Here is a 19,514-nt window from a genome sequence, read left to right on the forward strand (position 1 = left end):
CTCATGCTCAAAATCCTTCTAGTCAGGCTTCAACAGTATGTGAACTGAGAACTTTCAAATGTACAAACTCGATTTAGAAAAGTCAGAGGAACCAGAGATCAAACTGCCAACATCCATTGGATCAGAGAGACAGTAAGAGAATTCCAGGAAAACGTCACTTCTGCTTCACTGACTATGCTAAATCCTTTTGACTGTGTAGATCACAACAAACTGTGAAAATGTTTCCAAAAGATGGGAATACCAAACCACTTTTCCTGCCTCCTCAGAAATCTGTATGCAGATTGAGAAGCAACAGTTAGAACTGGACATGGAATAATGGACTGGTTCCAAATTGGGAAAGGAGTACATCAAGGCTGTATACTGTCACCCTGCTTAATTAACTTACATGCAGAGCATATCATGTGAAATGCTGGGCTGGATGAATCACAAGATTGGCTGGTGAAACATCAATAACTTCAGATATTCAGATGACACCACCCTAATGGCAGAAAGCCAAGAGGAACTAAGGAGCCTGTTGATGAAGGTGAAAGAGCAAGTGAAAAAGCTGGCTTAAAACTCAACTTTCAAAATACTAAGACCATGGCATTGGGTCCTGTCACTTCATACAAATAGATGGGGAAAAAGTGGAAATAGTGGCCAATTTTATTTTCTTGGGCTCCAAAATCACTGCAGACAGGTATGCATCCATGAAATTAAAATACGCTTGCTCCTTGGAAGAAAAGCCATGACACACCTAGACAGCATATTAAAAAGCAGAGACATCACTGTGCCAACAATGGTCTGTATAGGCAAAGCTATGATTTTTCCAGTAATCATGTTTGGATGTGAGTGAAAGTGAAACTCACTCAGTTGTGTCCGACCCTTTGCAACCTCATCAACTATACAGTCCATGGAATTCTCCAGGCCAGAATACTAGAGGGGGTAGCCTTTCCCTTCTCCAGGGGATCTTCCCAATCCAGGGATCGAACCCAGGTCTCCCACGCTGCAGGCAGATTCTTTATCAGCTAAGCTATAGAGGAAGCCCAAGAATACTGGAGTGGGTAGCCTAATCCTTCTCCAGCAGATCATCCTGACCCAGGAATCGAACCAGGGTCTCCTACATTGCATGCGGATTCTTTACCAACTGAGCTATGTGGTTGGACTATAAGGAAGGTCGAGTGCCTAAAAATTGATGTTTTCAAACTGTGGCACTGGAGGAGTCTCTTGAGAATCACGTAGACAGCAAGGAGATCAAACCAGTCTATCCTAAAGGAAATCAACCCTGAATATTCATTGGAAGGACTGATGCTGAAACTCCAATACTTTGGCCACCTGATACGAAGAGCTGACTCATTGGAAAAGACCCTGATGCTGGGAAAGATTGAGGACAGGAGAAGAAGGGGGCCACAGATGATGAGATGGCTGCATGGCATCATCGACTCAGTGGACATGAGTTAGAGCTAAACTTAGGAGATAGTAAAGGACAGGGAAGCCTGGCATGCTGTAGTCCATGGGGCTGCAAAGAGTTGGACATGACTGAGTGACTGAACAACAAAACAACAGTAATCAAAACAGCATGGTATTGGTACAAAAACAGATATGTATCAAATGGGACAGGATAGAAAACCTTGAAATAAACCCACACCCCTGTGATCAATTAACCTGCAACAAAAGAAGCAAGAATATACAATGGAGAAAGGACAGTCTCTTCAAGAAGAAATGCTCAGAAGACTGGACAACTATATATTAAATAATGAAAATGGAACACTATCAAACACTATACACAAAAGTAAACTCAGGATGGATTAAAGACAAAAATGTGATGCTAGACACTATAAAATGCTTAGAGGAAAATGGAAAGAACATTCTTTGACATAAACTGCAGCAATATGTTTTTGGATCCATCTCCTATAGTACTGAAAAAAAAAAGGGGGGGGGGGCCTAATTAAACTTAAAAGTTTTTGCACAGCAAAGGAAACCATAAACAAGACAAAGAGACAACCCTCAGAATAGGACAAAGTTTTAGCAACTGAAGCAACCAACAAGGGATTCGTTTCCAAAACACACAGTTTACGTAGCTCAGGATTCAAAAAAATCACACCCAATAAAACGGACAGAAGACGTATCTTTATAAACATTTCACTAAAGACAAAGTACAGATGACCAAAAAACATATGAAAAGATGCTCAACATCACTAATTATTACAGAAATGCAAGTCAAACCTACAGTACAATTATCACCTCACACCAGTCAGAATGCACATCATCAAAAATCTAAAAACAATAAAAGCAGGAGAGGACATGGAGAAAGGTAAACTCTCTTAGACTGTGGGTGGGAATAAAAATTGCTAAAGCCACTGTGGAGAACAGTATAGAGACGGTCCTGTGAAAACTGAAAATACAACTATCATATTACTCAGTAATCCAAGCACCACACACATAATCTGAGAAAACCATGATTCAGCAAGACGCGTGCACCTGCAAAGCCACTGCGGCAATATTTACAACAGCCAAGACATGAAGCAACCTAGATGCACATCGACAGATGAACAAATACAGAAGATGCGGCCCATATCTATAATGGCATGTTACCCGTAAAAATGAACGAAACTGCGTCATATGCAGAGATTTGGCCCGACAGTCTAGCATACATAGTAAAGTAAGTCCAAAAGAGAAAATCAAGTATCGTATATTCACACATAGGACTCTAGAAAAACAGTACAGATAAATTTATTTCCAAGGCAGGAATAGAAATGCAAACCTAGAGAATGGATATTTGGACATGAGGCTGGGAATGAGGGTGGGATGAATTGGAAGATTAGGACTGACATACACTGCTGCTGCTGCTAAGTCACTTCAGTCATGTCCGCCTGTGTGTGACCCCATGGACAGCAACACACCAGGCTTCTCTGACCACAGGATTCTCCAGGCAAGAATACTGGAATGGGTTGCCATTTCCTTCTCCATGACATACATTACCACGTGTAAAATAAATAGCTAGTGGATTCCTGCTGTAGCACAGGGAGCTCAGCTCAGTGCATGTTATGACCTAGATTGGTGAGATGGAGGGGCACTGGAGGATGGTCCATGAGGGAAGGAATATATTGTACATACAGCTGATCCACTTTGTTGTATAACAGAAACCGATACATTGTCAAGCAACTTTACTCCAAGTAAAAAAAAAACACACACACATAATCTTGGCAATAGATATAAAAATAACTTTTGACTAAATTTCACACTTATTTATGATAAAAAAACTCTCATGATAGGGGGATAGAGAAAATCTTCCTCAACATAATAAAGGCCTTATATGAAAAACCCAAAGATAACATCAACCCAATGGTGAAAAGCTGAAAACATTTCCTATAAGATCAGGATCAAGACAAGAATGTCTACTCTTACCACTTTTATTCAACATATTATTGGAAGTCCTATTCACAGCAATCAATGTAAAAGAAATAAATTCAAATTGTAAAACAAGAAACAAAACAGTCACTGTTTGCAGGTGGCAGAATCCAGTAAGTAGAAAAACTTACAGATGCTACCAGAAAATCACTAGACTCAACAATAAATTTGATAAGGTTGCAGTAGAGAAAATTAATACACAGAAATCTGTTGCATTTCTAGAGACTAACATAAAAAGATCAAAAAGAGAAATTAAGGAAACATCTCATTTACCACTGCATCAGAAAGAATAAAATACTAGAATAAATCTTCCCAGGGAGGCAAAAGAGCTATACTCTGAAAACCATAAGACACTGATGAAATAACTTGAAGATGATACAAACACATGGAAAGATAGATCACATTCCTGAATTGGAAGACTCAATATTGCTAAAATGACTATACTAACCAAGGCAACCTACATGTTCAGCGCAATTACTATTGAATTACCAATGACATTCTTTACAGAACTAGAACAAAAAATTTAAAAATTTGTTTGGAAACACAAAAGATGCCCAATAACCAAAGAAATTCAGAGAAAGAAAAATGGAGCTACAGGAAATCAGGCTCCTTGGCTTCAAACTATACTACAAAGCTACAGAAGTCAAAACAGTATGGTATTGGCATCAAATAGACATATAGATGGAATAGGATAGGAAACCCAGAGATAAACTCACAGCACTATAATCAATTAGCCTAGAACAAAGAGGGCAAGAATATACAATGGAGAAAAGACAGCCTCTTCAAAAAGTGGTGCTCAGAAGATCACACAACTACATGTAAAGATTGAAACTAGAACAGTACAAAACACCATACACAAAAGTAAACTCAAAAAGGATTAAAGACCTAAATATAATGCTGCTGCTGTTCAGTTGCCCAGTCATCTCCAACTCTTTGTGACTCCATGGACTGTAGCACACCAGGCCTCCCTGTCCCTCACTATCTCCCGAAGTTTGCCCAAGTTCATGTCCATTGCATTGGTGATGTGCAAATATAATGCTAGAGATTATAAAATTGTCAGAGGAAAACAGGCAGGATACTGTCTGACATAAACTCCAGCAATATCTTTTGGATCTACCTCCTACAGTAATGAAATTAAAATAAACACAGACAAATGGGACCCAATTAAAATTAAAAGCTGTGGCACAGTGCAGGAACTATAAACAAGACAAAAAGACAACCCTCAGGTCAGGATCAGTTCAGTTCAGTTCAGTCACTCAGTTGTGTCTGACTCTTTGCGACCCCATGAATCGCAGCACGCCAGGCCTCCCTGTCCACCACCAACTCCCGGAGTTTACTCAAACTCATGTCCATTGAGTTGGTGATGCCATCCAGGCATCTCATCCTCTGTCATCCCCTTCTCCTCCTGCCCCCAATACTTCCCAGAATCAGAGTCTTTTCCAATGAGTCAACTCTTCACATGAGGTGGCCAAAGTACTGGAGTTTCAGCTTTAGCACCAGTCCTTCCAATGATCAGGATAAGTATTACCAAAAGAAGTGACTGACAAGGGATTAATCTCCAAAATATAAAAACATTTCATGTAGCTCAATATCCAAAAAAATCAAACAACCAAATCAAAAAAAGGGGCAGATGACATATCTCCAAAGACAATGTACAGATGGCCAGAAACGTCTGAAAAGATGCTTAACATCACTAATATTAGACATGCAAATTGAACCTACAGTACAATTTTTACTTCGCACTTGTTAAAATGGCCAACATCAAAATTCCACAAAAATAAATGCTGGAGAGGGTGAAGAGAAAAAAGAACCCTCTTGAACTTTTGGAAATGTAAACTGGTATAGGCACTGTGGAGAATAGCAAGGAAGTTCCCTTAAAAACTGAAAATACAATTATCATATAACCCAGTAATCCCACGACTGGTCACATATCCTGAGAAAATGATAATTCAAAAAGACACATACATCTCCAATTTACACTGCAGGACAAATGAGTAACAACAGTCAGGATAAGTAAGCAACCTAAATGTTCACTGACAGATGAATGGATAAAGTAATCGTGGTACATATATACAATGGTATATTACCCATAAAAAGGAACAAAACAGGGTCATTTGTAGAGATGTGGATGGATCTAGAGTCTGAAATACAGAGAGTAGTCAGAAAAAGAAAACCAAATGTCATATATTAATAGATATATGTAGTCTCCAGAAAAATGGTACAGATAAACCTATTTCCAAGCAGGAACAGAGACAGAGACCTAGAGAATGGATATGTGGACCCAGGGCAGGGGGTTGGAAAGGTGGGGTAGAATGAATTGGAAGACTGGGATTGACATATACTATAGTATGCAAAATAAGTATCTAGTGGGAACCTGCTATAGCAGAGATCTTAGCTCAGTGCTTTGCAGTGACCCGGGTGGGTGAGATGGAGGGTGCTTGGAGGAAGGTCCAAAAGGGAAGGTATATACGTACACATATAGCCGATTCACTTTGTTATACAACAAAAACCAATACAACATAGTAAAGCAACTGGACTCCAAATAAAAAATTTTATGATCACGAGATATATAATAAGCTTTTTACCAGACTCTACATCCATTTATGATACAAACTCTCCAGAAAGGGGTAAAGAGGGATGCCTCATCAATATAATAATGGCCATATATGAAAAACCCATAAATAACATCATATTCAATGGTGAAAAGCTGAAAGCATTTCCTCTAAAATCAAAAACAACCTAAAAATGTCTACTCTTAGCACATTTATACAACATAATCTTGGAGATCCTAACCACAGTAATCAAAGTAAGAGAAATAAAGGAATTCAAATTGTAAAAGAAAAATTGTCACTGTTTGCAGCTGACCAGACACTATACATAGAAAATCCTAAAGATGCAAGCAGAAAACCACTAGAGCTCATCAATAAATCTGATAAGGTTGCAGGAAAGAAAATTAAAGCATAGAAATCTGCTGCACTTCAGTTGACTAATATCAAAAGATCAAAAGGAGGAATTAAAGAAATAACTCATTTACCATTGCATCAAAAAGCATAAAACAACAAGGAGTAAACACCTACCTAAGGAGGCAAAACACCTGTACTCTGAAAAGTATAAAATACTAATTAAAGAATGTGAAGATGACAGAAATAGATGGAAAAACAATCTTCTAGATTGGAAAAATCAATGTTGTCAAAATGACTATAGTATCCAAGGCAATCTACATATTCAGTGTAATTCCTATTGGATTACCAATGGCATTTTTTACAAAACTAGAACAAAATTTTTATAATTTGTATGAGAACACGAAAGACCCCGTAGTGCTAAAGCAATCCTAAGAAAAATTTGAGCTGGATGAATCAGGCACCTTGGCATCAAACTAATACAAAGCTATAGTAATTAAAACAGTACGGTACTGGTGTATGTGTGTATATATATCTCAAATACGACAGGATAGAAAACCCAGAGATAAACCCACATCCCTATGATCAATTAACCTATAACAAAAGAGGCAAGAATACACAATGGAGAAGAGAGTCTTTTCAAGAAATGGTGCTCAGAAGACTGGACAGCCATATATAAAACAATGAAATTAGCAAACCACCAAACACCACACACAAAAGTAAACTAAAACTGGTTTAAAGGCCTAACTGTAATACTAGACACTAAAAATCTATTAAAGGAAAACATAGGCAGAATACTCGGAGATAAACTGCAGCAATATCTTCTTGATCCATCTCCTACAGTAATGAAAATAAAAACAAACAAATGGGATCTAATTAAACTTAAACACTTTTTCATAACAAAGGAAGCCATAAACAAGAAGAAAAGACAACCTTCATAACAGGAGAAAATATATGCAAACGAAACGACCGACAAGGGTTTAATCTCTGAAATATATAAACACTTCATGTAGCACAGTATCCAAAAAAAAGGAACAACCCAGTAAAAAAGGGCAGAAGATAATATACTGATGGCCAAAAAAACACCTGGAAAGATGCTCGACACCACTAATTATTAGGAAATGCAAATCAAAACTACAGTACAATTACTACCTCACACAAGTCAGAATTCAGTTCAGTTCAGTTGCTCAGTCATGTCCGACTCTTTGCGACCCCATGGACTGTAGCACGCCAGGCCTCCCTGTCCATCACCAACTCCCAGAGTCCACCCAAACCCATGTCCATTGAGTCAGTGATGCCATCCAGCCATCTCATCCTCTGTCACCCGCTTCTCCTCCTGCCCTCAATCTTTCCCAGCATCAGGGTCTTTTCCAATGAGTCAGCTCTTCGCATCAGGTGGCGAAAGTAATGGAGTTTTAGCTTCAACATCAGTCCTTCCAATGAACACCCAGGACTGATCTCCTTTAGGATGGACTGGTTGGATCTCCTTGCAGTCCAAGGGACTCTCAAGAGTCTTCTCCAACACCACAGTTCAGAAGCATCAATTCTTCGGTGCTCAGCTTTCTTTATAGTCCAACTCTCACATCCATACATGACCACTGGAAAAACCGTAGCCTTGACTAGACAGACCTTTGTTGGCAAAGTAACGTCTCTGCTTTTTAATATGCTGTCTAGGTTGGTCATAACTTTCCTTCCAAGGAGTAAGCGTTTTTTAATTTCATGGCTGCATTCACCATCTGCAGTGATTTTTGGAGCCCCCAGAAATAAAGTCTGTCACTGTTTCCCCATCTATTTGCCATGAAGTGATGGGGACTGGATGCCATGATCTTAATTTTCTGAATGTTGAGCTTTAAGCCAACTTTTTCACTCTCCTCTTTCACTTTTCATCAACAGGCTCTTTAGTTCTTCACTTTCTGCCATAAGGGTGGTATCATCTGCATATCTGAGGTTATTGATATTTCTCCCAGCAATCTTGATTCCAGCTTGTGCTTCTTCCAGCCCAGGATTTCTCACGATGTACTCTACATATAAGTTAAATAAGTAGTGTGACAATATACAGCCTTGATGTACTCCTTTTCCTATTTGTTCCATGTCCAGTTCTAACTGTTGCTTCCTGACCTGCATACAGATTTCTCAAGAGGCAGGTCAGGTGGTCTGGTATTCCCATCTCTTTGGCCATCATCAAAACCTCTACAAACAGTAAATGCTGGAGAGGGTAAGGAGAAAAGGCAAACCTCCTTCTCTTTTTAAAAATTACTTTATTTTAATTGGAGACTAATTACAATATTGTGGTGGTTTTTGCCATACATCGACATGAATCAGCCATGGGTGTACATGTGTCCCACCATCCTGAACCCCCCTACCACTTCCCTCCCCAGCCCACCCCTCTGGGTTGTCCCAGAGCACCAGCTTTGAGTGACCCACTTCATGTATGGAACCTGCACCGGTCATCCATTTTACATACGGTAATATGCATGTTTCAATGCTATTCTGTCAAATCATCCCACCCTTGCCTTCTCCCACATAGTCCAAAAGTCTGTTCTTTACATCTGTATCTCTTTTTTTTTTCTAATTTTATTTTATTTTTAAACTTTACATAATTGTATTAGTTTTGCCAAATATCAAAATGAATCCGCCACAGGTATACATGTGTTCCCCATCCCGAACCCTCCTCCCTCCTCCCTCCCCATACCATCCCTCTGGGCCATCCCAGTGCACCAGCCCCAAGCATCCAGCATCGTGCATCGAACCTGGACTGGCAACTCGTTTCCTACATGATATTTTACATGTTTCATTGCCATTCTCCCAAATCTTCCCACCCTCTCCCTCTCCCACAGAGTCCATAAGACTGTTCTATACATCAGTGTCTCTTTTGCTGTCTTGCATATAGGGTCATTATTACCATCTTTCTAAATTCCATATATATATATGTGTTAATATACTGTATTGGTATTTCTCTTTCTGGCTTATTTCTCTGTATAATAGGCTCCAGTTTCATCCACCTCATTAGAACTGATTCAAATGTGTTTTGATAGCTGAGTAATATTCCATTGTGTATATGTACCACCACTTACCCATTCAACTGCCGATGGACATCTAAGTTGCTTCTGTGTCCTGGCTATTGTAAACAGTGCTGCAGTGAACATTGGGGTACATGTCTCTTTCAATTCTGGTTTCCTTAGTGTGTATGCCCAGCAGTGGGATTGCTGGGTTGTATGGCAGTTCTATTTCCAGTTTTTTAAGGAATCTCCACTCTGTTCTCCATAGTGACTGTACTAGTTTGCATTCCTACCAACAGTGTAAGAGGGTTCCCTTTTCTCCACACCCTCTCCAGCATTTATTGTTTGTAGACTTTTTAATTAAATTTATTTATTTTAGTTAGAGGCTAATTACAATATTGTATTGGTTTTGCCATACATCAACATGAATCCTCCACGGGTGTACATGTGTTCCCAATCCTGAACTCCCCTCCCACCTCCCTCCCCATACCATCCCTCTGGGCCATCCCAGTGCACCAGCCCCAAGCTTCCTGTATCCTGCATCAAACCTGGACTGGTGATTCATTTCTTATATGATATTATACATGTTTCAATGCCATTCTCCCAAATCATCCCACCCTCGCCCTCTCCCACAGAGTCCAAAAGACTGTTCTATACATCTGTGTCTCTTTTGCTGTCTCGCATACAGGGTTATCATTACCATCTTTCTAAATTCCATATATATGCGTTAGTATACTGTATTGGTGTTTTTCTTTCTGGCTTACTTCACTCTGTATAATCAGCTCCAGTTTAATCCACCTCATTAGAACTGATTCAAATGAATTCTTTTTAATGGCTGAGTAATACTCTATTGCGTATATGTACCACAGCTTTCTTATCCATTCATCTGCTGATGGACATCTAGGTTGTTTCCATGTCCTGGCTATTATAAACAGTGCTGCGATGAACACTGGGGTACACGTGTCTCTTTCAATTCTGGTTTTCTCAGTGTGTATGCCCAGCAGTGGGATTGCTGGGTCATAAGGCAGTTCTATTTTCAGTTTTTTAAGGAATCTCCACACTGTTCTCCATAGTGGCTGTACTAGTTTGCATTCCCACCAACAGTGTAAGAGGGTTCTCTTTTCTCTACAACCTCTCCAGCATTTATTGCTTGTAGACTTTTTGATGGTAGCCATTCTGACTAGTGTGAGATGGTACCTCATTGTGGTTCTGATTTGCACTTCTCTGATAATGAGTGATGCTGAGCATCTTTTCATCTGTTTGTTAGCCATCTGTATGTCTTCTCTAGAGAAATGTCTGTTTAGTTCTTTGGCCAACTTTTTGATTGGGCCATTTATTTTTCTGGTATTGAGCTGCTTTTATATTTTGGAAATCACAGTTGTTTCATTTGCTATTATTTTCTCCTGTTCTAAAGGCTGCCTTTTCACCTTGGTTATAGTTTCCTTCGCTGTGCAAAACTTTTACTTTTAATTACGTCCCATTTGTTTATTTTTGCTTTTATTTCCTTTACTCTGGGAGGTGGGTCATAGAGGATCCTGCTGTGATTTATGTCACAGAGTGTTCTGCCTATGTTTTCCTCTAGGAGTTTTATAGTTTCTGGTCTTACATTTAGATCTTTAATCCATTTTGAGCTTATTTGTGTGTATGGTGTTAGAAAGTGTTCTAGTTTCATTCTTTTACAAGTGGCGACCAGTCGTCCCAGCACCACTTGTTAGAGAGATTATCTTTTCTCCATTGTATATTCTTGCCTCCTTTGTCAAAGATAAGTTGTCCATAGGTGCATGGATTCATCTCTAGGCTTTATATATTGTTCAATTGATCTATATTTCTGTCTTTGTGCCAGTACTATACTGTCTTAATGACTGTAGTGTTGTACTATAGTCTGAATTCAGGCAGGTTGATTCCTCCAGTTTCATTCTTCTTTCTCAAGATTGCTTTGCCTATTCGAGGTTTTTTGTGTTTCCATACAAATCGTGAAATTATTTGTTCTAGTTTTGTGAAAAATACCATTGGTAGCTTAATAGGGACTGCACTGAATCTATAGATTGCTTCGGGTAGTATACTAATTTTCACTATATTGATCTTCTGATCCATGAACACGGTATATTTCTCCATCTATTTGTGTCATCTTTGATATCTTTCATCAGTGTTTCATAGTTTTCTATATATAGGTCTTTTGTTTATTTAGGTAAATTCATTCCTAAGTATTTTATTCTTTTCATTGCAATGGTGAATGGGATTGTTTCCTTAATTTCTCTTTCTGTTTTCTCATTGTTAGTGTATAGGAATTCAAGGGATTTATCCGTGTTAATTTTATATCCTGCAACTTCACTATATTCACTGATTATCTCTAGTAATTTTCTGGTGGTGTCTTTAGGATTTTCTATGTAGAGGATCATGTCCAAGGCAAACCTCTTGGACCACTGGTGGGATTTAAATTGGTACAGCCCCTGTGGAGAACAGTATAAATATTGAAAATTTAACTGCCATATGACCCAGAAATGCCACCACTGCACACATAACCTGAAAAAACAATTCAAAATGACACATGCATGCCCCCACCCCAATGGTCACTGCAGCACTATTTATAATAGCCAGGACATGGAAGCAACCTAAATGTCCACTAAGAGATGAATGGATAAAGAAGATACAGTACATATATACAATGGAACATTACTTAGCCATAAGAAGGGACAAAACTGGTTCACTGTAGAATCTGGCAGACAGGGTGAACTATGTCAGAAAGAGAAAAACAAATATTGAATATTAAAATATGTATGTGGACTCTAGGAAAGTAGCACAGATAAACCTATTTCCAAGGCAAGAACAGAGATACAGAAGTGGTTACTGGAAATGTGGACATGGGGATGAGGGTGGAAAGGGGGTTGGGATTAACTGAAAGATTGGGATTGACATATACTACCATGTGTAAAATAAATCACTAGTAGGAATCTGATACAGCACAGGAAGTTCAGTTCAGTGCTCTGTGGTGACCTAAATCAGTGAGATGGAAGGGGCTGGAGGAAGGTCCAAGAGGGAGGTGATATATGTACACATATGGCTGATTGACTTCCTTGTACAACAGAAACCAATACAACATTGTAAGGCAACAGTACCCCAGTTAAAAAAACCAAACACACACATGATCATCTCAGTAGACACAAAGATTTTTTTTTTTACCAGACTTCACATCTATTTATGATAAAAACTCTCCAGAAGGGTACAAAGACAGAAACTTACTCAACATAATAAAGGCTATATATGAAAAACCTAGAGCTAACACCATACTGAAAGCATTTCCTCTAAGATCAGGAACAAGATGAGAACGTCTATTCTTATCACTTTTCAACATAGTCTTGGAAGTCTAACTATTGCAATCAAAGGAAAAGAAATAAAGAAATTCAAATTGGAAGAGAAGTAAACTTCTCACTGTTCTCAGATGACATGATACTATACATAGAAAACCCTAAAGATGCTATCAGAAAACCACTGGAGCTCTTCAATAAATTTGGTAAGGTGAGAAAATGAACATACAGAAATCTGCTGCACTTCTATATGCTAATAACAAAATATCAAAGGGAGAAATTAAGGAAATAACTCTTTAACCATTTCATCAAAAAGAATAAAATGCCTAGAAATAAGCCTACCTAAGAAGGCAAATCAAGACTGCAAATCAAGAATCAAGATTGCCAGGAGAAATATCAATAACCTCAGATATGCAGATGACACCACTCTTATGGCAGAAAATGAAGAACTAAAGCGCCTCTTGATGAAAAGTGAAAGAGGACAGTGAAAAAGTTGGCTTAAGGCTCAATATTTAGAAAACGAAGATCACAGCATCTGGTCCCATCACTTCATGGCAAATAGATGGGGAAATAGTGGCAGACTTTATTTTTTTGGGCTCCAAAAATCACTGCATACGGTGACTGCAGCATGAAATTAAAAGACGCTTGCTCCTTGGAAGAAAAGTTATGACCAACGGAGACAGCATATTAAAAAGCAGAGACATTGCTTTGCCAACAAAGGTCCGTCTAGTCAAGGCTGTGGTTTTTCCAGTGGTCATGTATGGATGTGAGAGTTGGACTATAAAGAAAGCTGGGTGCTGAAGAATTGATGCTTTTGAACTGTGGTGCTGGAGAAGACTCTTGAAAGTCCCTTGGACTGCAAGGAGATCCAACCAGTCTAACCTAAAGGATATCAGTCCTGAGTGTTCATTGGAAGGACTGATGTTGAAGCTGAAACTTCAATACTTTCGCCACCTGATGCGAAGAGCTAACTCATTCAAAAAGACCCTGATGCTGGGAAAGATTGAAGGCCAGAAGAGAAGGTGACGACAGAAGATGAGATGGTTGGATGGCATCACTGACTCAATGGACATGAGTTTGAGTAAACTCTGGGAGTTGGTGATGGACAGGGTGGCCTGGTGTGCTGTAGTCCATGGGATCACAAAGAGTCAGACATGACTGAGCAACTGAACTGAAGAAGGCAAAAGACTCATACTCTGAAAACTATAAGATTCTGATTAAAGAATTTGAAGATGAAGAAATAGGTGGAAAGACACATCATGTTCTTGAATTAGAAAAATCAATTTTGTCAAAATGACTATACTACTCAAGCTGCTGCTAAGTAGCTTCAGTCATGTCCAACTCTGTGAGACCCCATAGACGGCAGCCCACCAGGCTCCCCCATCCCTGGGATTCTCCAGGCAAGAACACTGGAGTGGGTAGCCATTTCCTCCTCTAATGCATGAAAGTGAAAAGTGAAAGTGAAGTCACTCAGTCGTGTCCGACTCCTAGTGACCCCATGGACTACAGCCCACCAGGCTCCTCCGTCCATGGGATTTTCCAGGCAAGTACTGGAGTGGGTTACCATCTCCATACTACTCAAGATAACCTACATATTCAATGCAATTTCTATTGAATTAACAATGGCATTTTTCAAAGAACTAGAATATTTTAAAATTTTGGAATGGAATGGAACAGAAATTCAAAAGACCCCAAACTGCAAAAGCAATCCTGAGAAAGAAAAATGGAGCTGGAGGAATCAGGCTCTCTGGCTTTAAACTCTATTACAAAGCTACAATAATCAAACAGTATGGTACTGGCACAAAAATAGACATATGGATCAATGTGACAACATAGTAATCCCAGAGATAAACCTACACACCTGTGATCAGTTCATCTTCAACAAAGGAGGCAAGAATATACAATGGAGAAAAGACAGTCTTTTCAATAAATGGTGCTCAGAAAACTGGACACATACATGTAAAAGAATGAAATTAGAATACTACCAAACACTATACAGAAAAGTAAACTCCAAATGGATTAAAGACCTAAATGTAATGCTTTGGCAGTACATAACTCTTAGAATAAAACATTGGCTGAAGATTCTTTGACATAAACTGCAGCAATATCTTTTTGGATCCACCCCCTACAGCAATGGAACTAAAAACAAACATAAACAAATAGAACTAATTAAGGTTAAAAGCTTTTGCACAGCAAAGGAAACCATAAGCAAGATCAAAGACAACCCTCAGAACAGTAGGAAGTATTTGCAAATAAAGCAACTGACAAGGGAATAAACAGTTCATGTAGCTCAGTATCCAAAAAAAGCATTAAATCCAAACTAAAAATGGACGGAAGACCTATACAGACATTTCTCCAAAGACAACATACAGATGGCCAGTAAACACATAAATAGATGCTCAATACTGCTTATTATTAGAGACATGCAAATGCAAACTACAATGAGGTATCACCTCACAACAGTTAGAATGGCCATCATCAAAAAGAAAAAAAATCTACAAACAATAAATGTTGGCCAGGGTGTGGAGAAAAGAGAAACATCTTGCACTGTTGGTGGGAACGAAAACTGGTAGAGCCACTGTGGAGAACAGTACAATGGTTCCTTTAAAAATCAAGAACAGAACTACTATATGACCCAGAAATTCCAATGCTGGGCATATACTCTACAAAAACCACAATTCTAAAGACATCTGCACTCCAGTGTTCACTGTAGCACTATTTACAATAGCCAGGACATGGAAGTAACCTAAATGTCCATCGACAGATGAATGGATAAAGATGTTGTGTGTGGGTGTTGTGTGCTCAGTCATGTCTGACTGTGACCCTTTGGACTATAGCCTGCCAAGCTCCTCCGTCCATGGCATTTTTCAGGCAAGAATACTGATGAATGGATAAAGAAGATGTGGTACACACATAAAATGGAATATTACTTGGCCATAACACGTGGAACAACATGGCTGGACCTAGAGATTCACACTAAGTGAAGTAAATTAGAGAAAAACAAATGATATGATACATATCAAGTGATAGATATGATATCACTTATATGTGAAAGCTGAAAAAGATACAAATGAACTTATTTACTAAGCAGAAACAAGACTCAGTTCACAAACAAACTTATGGTTATCGATGGGGAAAGGTGTGGCAGGAAAAATCAGGAGTTTGTGATTAACATACACACTGCTATATATAAAATAGATAGTCAACAATGACCTATTATACTCAATATAGTATAATAAGCTATATGGGAAAAGAATTTGAAAAAGATGGATATATGGATATGAATAACTGAATCACTATGCTGTACACCTGAAGCTAACACAATCTTGTAAATCAACTGCTAAGTTGCTTCAGTCGTGTCCGACTCTGTGCGACACCATAGACGGCAGCCCACCAGGCTCGCCCGTCCCTGGGATTCTCCAGGCAAGAACACTGAAGTGGCTTGCCATTTCCTTCTCCAATGCATGAAAGTGAAATGTGAAACTGAAGTCGTTCAGTTGTGCCCAACTCTTAGCGACCCCATGGACTGCAGCCTACCAGGCTCCTCCGTCCATGGGACTTTCCAGGCAAGAGTACTGGAATGGGTTGCCATTGCCTTCTCCAGTAAATCAACTAGACTCTAATAAAATATAAAAAACCTTATGATCGTCTCAATACACATAAAAAACATTTGATAAAATACAATTTCCACTTATGATTAAAAAATCTCAACAAAGTGGCTTTCAGGGAACATATTTCAACATAATAAAGGCCATATATGAGAAGTCCATGGCTAACGTCATGCTCAACAGTGAAAACCTGAAAGCTTTTCCTCTAAAATCAGGCATAAGACAAGGATGCCCACTCTCACCACTTACTCAATGTAATTTTGGAAGGCCTAGGCTGAGCATTTAGCTAAGAAAAATAAAAGGCAGCTAAATTGAAAAGGAAGAAAACTCCCACTATTTGCAGATGACAGGATATATAGAAACCCCAAAGACTTCACAAAAACAAAATTGTTAGAACTAATTACAAATTCAGTAAACTTGCAGGATATGAAAACAATATGCAAAAATCTACTGTGTTTCTATTCAATAACAACAAACTATCAGAAAGAGAAATTAAGGAAACAAAACCATTTACAGTTGCATCAGAAAGAATAAAACATCTAGGAATAAATTTAACCAAAGAAATTAAAAACATGTACAGAAATCTACTTAAGACATTGATGAAAGAAACTGAAGAAGGCACAAATAAATGGAAAGATATTCCACATTCATGGACTGAAAGAATAGAGTTGAAATGTCCATACTATTCAAAGCAATCTAAAGATTCAATGAATCCCTATCAAAATTTCAATGGTATTTTTCATAAAAATAGAGGAAAAAAATCCTAAAATTCATATGGAAACAGAAAAGCCCCAGAGAACCAAAGCCATCTTGAGAAAGAACAAAGCTTAAGTCTTCATACTTTGTGACTCTAAGCTATATTTCAAAGCTCTAGTAATCAAAACAGTATGGCATTAGCATAAAACACACACCATAACAGAATATGGAGCCCATAAATAACCCCATGCATATATGATCAATTTATTTATGACAAAGGAGCCAGGAATATACAATGGGGAAAGAGTCATCTCTTAAATATATGATGTAGGGAAAACTAGACAGCCACACACACAAGAATGAAACTGGACCACTAATTTAGATCTTACACAAAAAGTAATTCAAAATGGATGACAGCCTTGAACATGCTTGAAATCATAAAACTCTCAGAAATAAACAGGTGATAAGCTTCTCAGCATAGGTCTTGGTGAGGACCTTTTTGTACTTGACAACACAAGTGAACAAGTGGGACTACATGTAATGAAAAAGCTCCTGCACAGCAAAGGAAACCATGAACAAAGCGAAAAAACAACCTACCAAGTGGGGAAAATATCTGCAGATGTCATATACCTCATAAGGGGTTAGTATCCAAAATATACAAAGAACTCAAAACTCAGCAGAAAAAAAAAATCCAGTTTAAAAAAAAATGTACAAATGATCTGAATAGACTTTTTTTCCCCAAGGAAAACATTCAGATGGCCAACAAGTACATGAAAAGGTGCTCAACATCCCTAATCATTGGGAAAAGGAAATCAGAACTGCAGTATCACCTCATACCTCTAGAGTGGCAATTACAAAAAGACAGTAAGTGTGTCGGTGAGATGTAGAGAAGAGGAAACCTTCATGCCTGTTGGCGGGATTGCAAATTGGTGCAGCCACTACAGAAAACAGCATGGAGGTTCCTCCAAAAGTTAAAAAATTACTCTACTGTTATGATCCAGCAATTGTGCTTCTAGATATTTATCCAAAGGACACAAAAACACTAACTGGAAAAGGTATTTGCACCAAGATGTTTATTGCAGCATTATTTACAATACGTAAGACACAGAAGCAACCCAACTGAATGAAAGGATAAAGAAAATGTGATACATATATCTGTAACTGAATATTATGCAGCCATAAAAAGAATAATATCTTGCCAACTGCAACAAATAGATGGACCTTAGGGAATTATGGTTAACAAACTATTAATTGGAGAAGGAAATGGCAACCCACTCCAGTGTTCTTGGCTGGCAAATCCCATGGACAGAGGAGCCTGGTAGGCTGCAGTCCACGGGGTCGCTAGGAGTTGGACACGACTGAGCGACTTCACTTTCACTTTTCACTTTCATGCATTGGAGAAGGAAATGGCAACCCACTCCAATGTTCTTGCCTGGAGAATCCCAGGGACAGGGGAGCCTGGTGGGCTGCCGTCTATGGAGTCACACAGAGTCGGACACGACTGAAGCAACTTAGCAGCAGCATCGGCAGAACTATTAATAAGGCAGACAGAGAAAGACAAACACTGTATGACTTCATTTATGTGCAGAATCTAAACCAATGAAGAAAAAACCATGCTCATAGATACTGAGAACTGGTGGTTGCCAAAGGTGTCTGGGTAAGGAGTGAATGAAGGTGTGAAGAGTGTCGAAAGGTATAAGTTTCAGTTTTTAAAAAAAATAAGGGGAGGTGACACCACAGCATGATGATTACAGCTGATACTATTGCATATCTGAAAGCTGCTAAGAGAGTACCTCTTGAAAGTTCTCATCAGAAGAAAAAAATTTCTAACTATGGTGTCAGATGTTAGCTAGACACTGGTGGTCACTCTGCAATATGTACAAATATGGAATCATTGTATTGTACATTTGTAACTAATATATCAACTGAATCTTACATATTACCTTGCCCCAATTTTCATCTTCATATAAAGTCAAAGTGTCATATATTCTTTTCTTTAAGGCAAAAATGTTGCTTGGAAAAATCAGACAAGTTAACATATCTAGTTGGTTTCAGTCATGAGTGAATTCAAGTAAGTCAAACAAGGATTTGCAGCTTGTATCATTTACAAGGTATTTTAAATAAGTTATTTTTCTCTTTTATTTGTTAAATTGTGGAAGTATGGTAACACATTTACAGGAGACTTGGAAAATACAGAACAAAGTTACATATAGTTCCACTACAATTATTTTAATAAAGTTTAGTTGGACTTTCATTATCCAACTCTCAAAAATTAATAGAATGATAGAAAAACAGGAAGATACAGTGGATACAGCAGAAGACCTAAAAGGCACAATGAACAAATTTAACACAATTAAGATTTATACAATCTTTACATAACAGCAGGATACAAATTCAAGTTCCCACAGACTTAAGCAAGGTGACACTGTAAACATAAAATAAAGTGAAACATTTAAAAAATATGTTTGATATTAATTTCTCATTTAAATGCTTTCTTCTCTGCAATTACCCTTTGTTTTTTCAGTCTTAACATTGGTGAGGCTTTCAATGGCTAAGCCAAAGATCTCTCTTGCTAAAAGTCACATTGCACTTGAAAATATGTGGGTTATTTTCAAATAT

This window comes from Bos javanicus, chromosome 2 (genome assembly GCF_032452875.1).
Source record: "Bos javanicus breed banteng chromosome 2, ARS-OSU_banteng_1.0, whole genome shotgun sequence".
NCBI classification, from domain to species: Eukaryota; Metazoa; Chordata; class Mammalia; order Artiodactyla; family Bovidae; genus Bos; species Bos javanicus.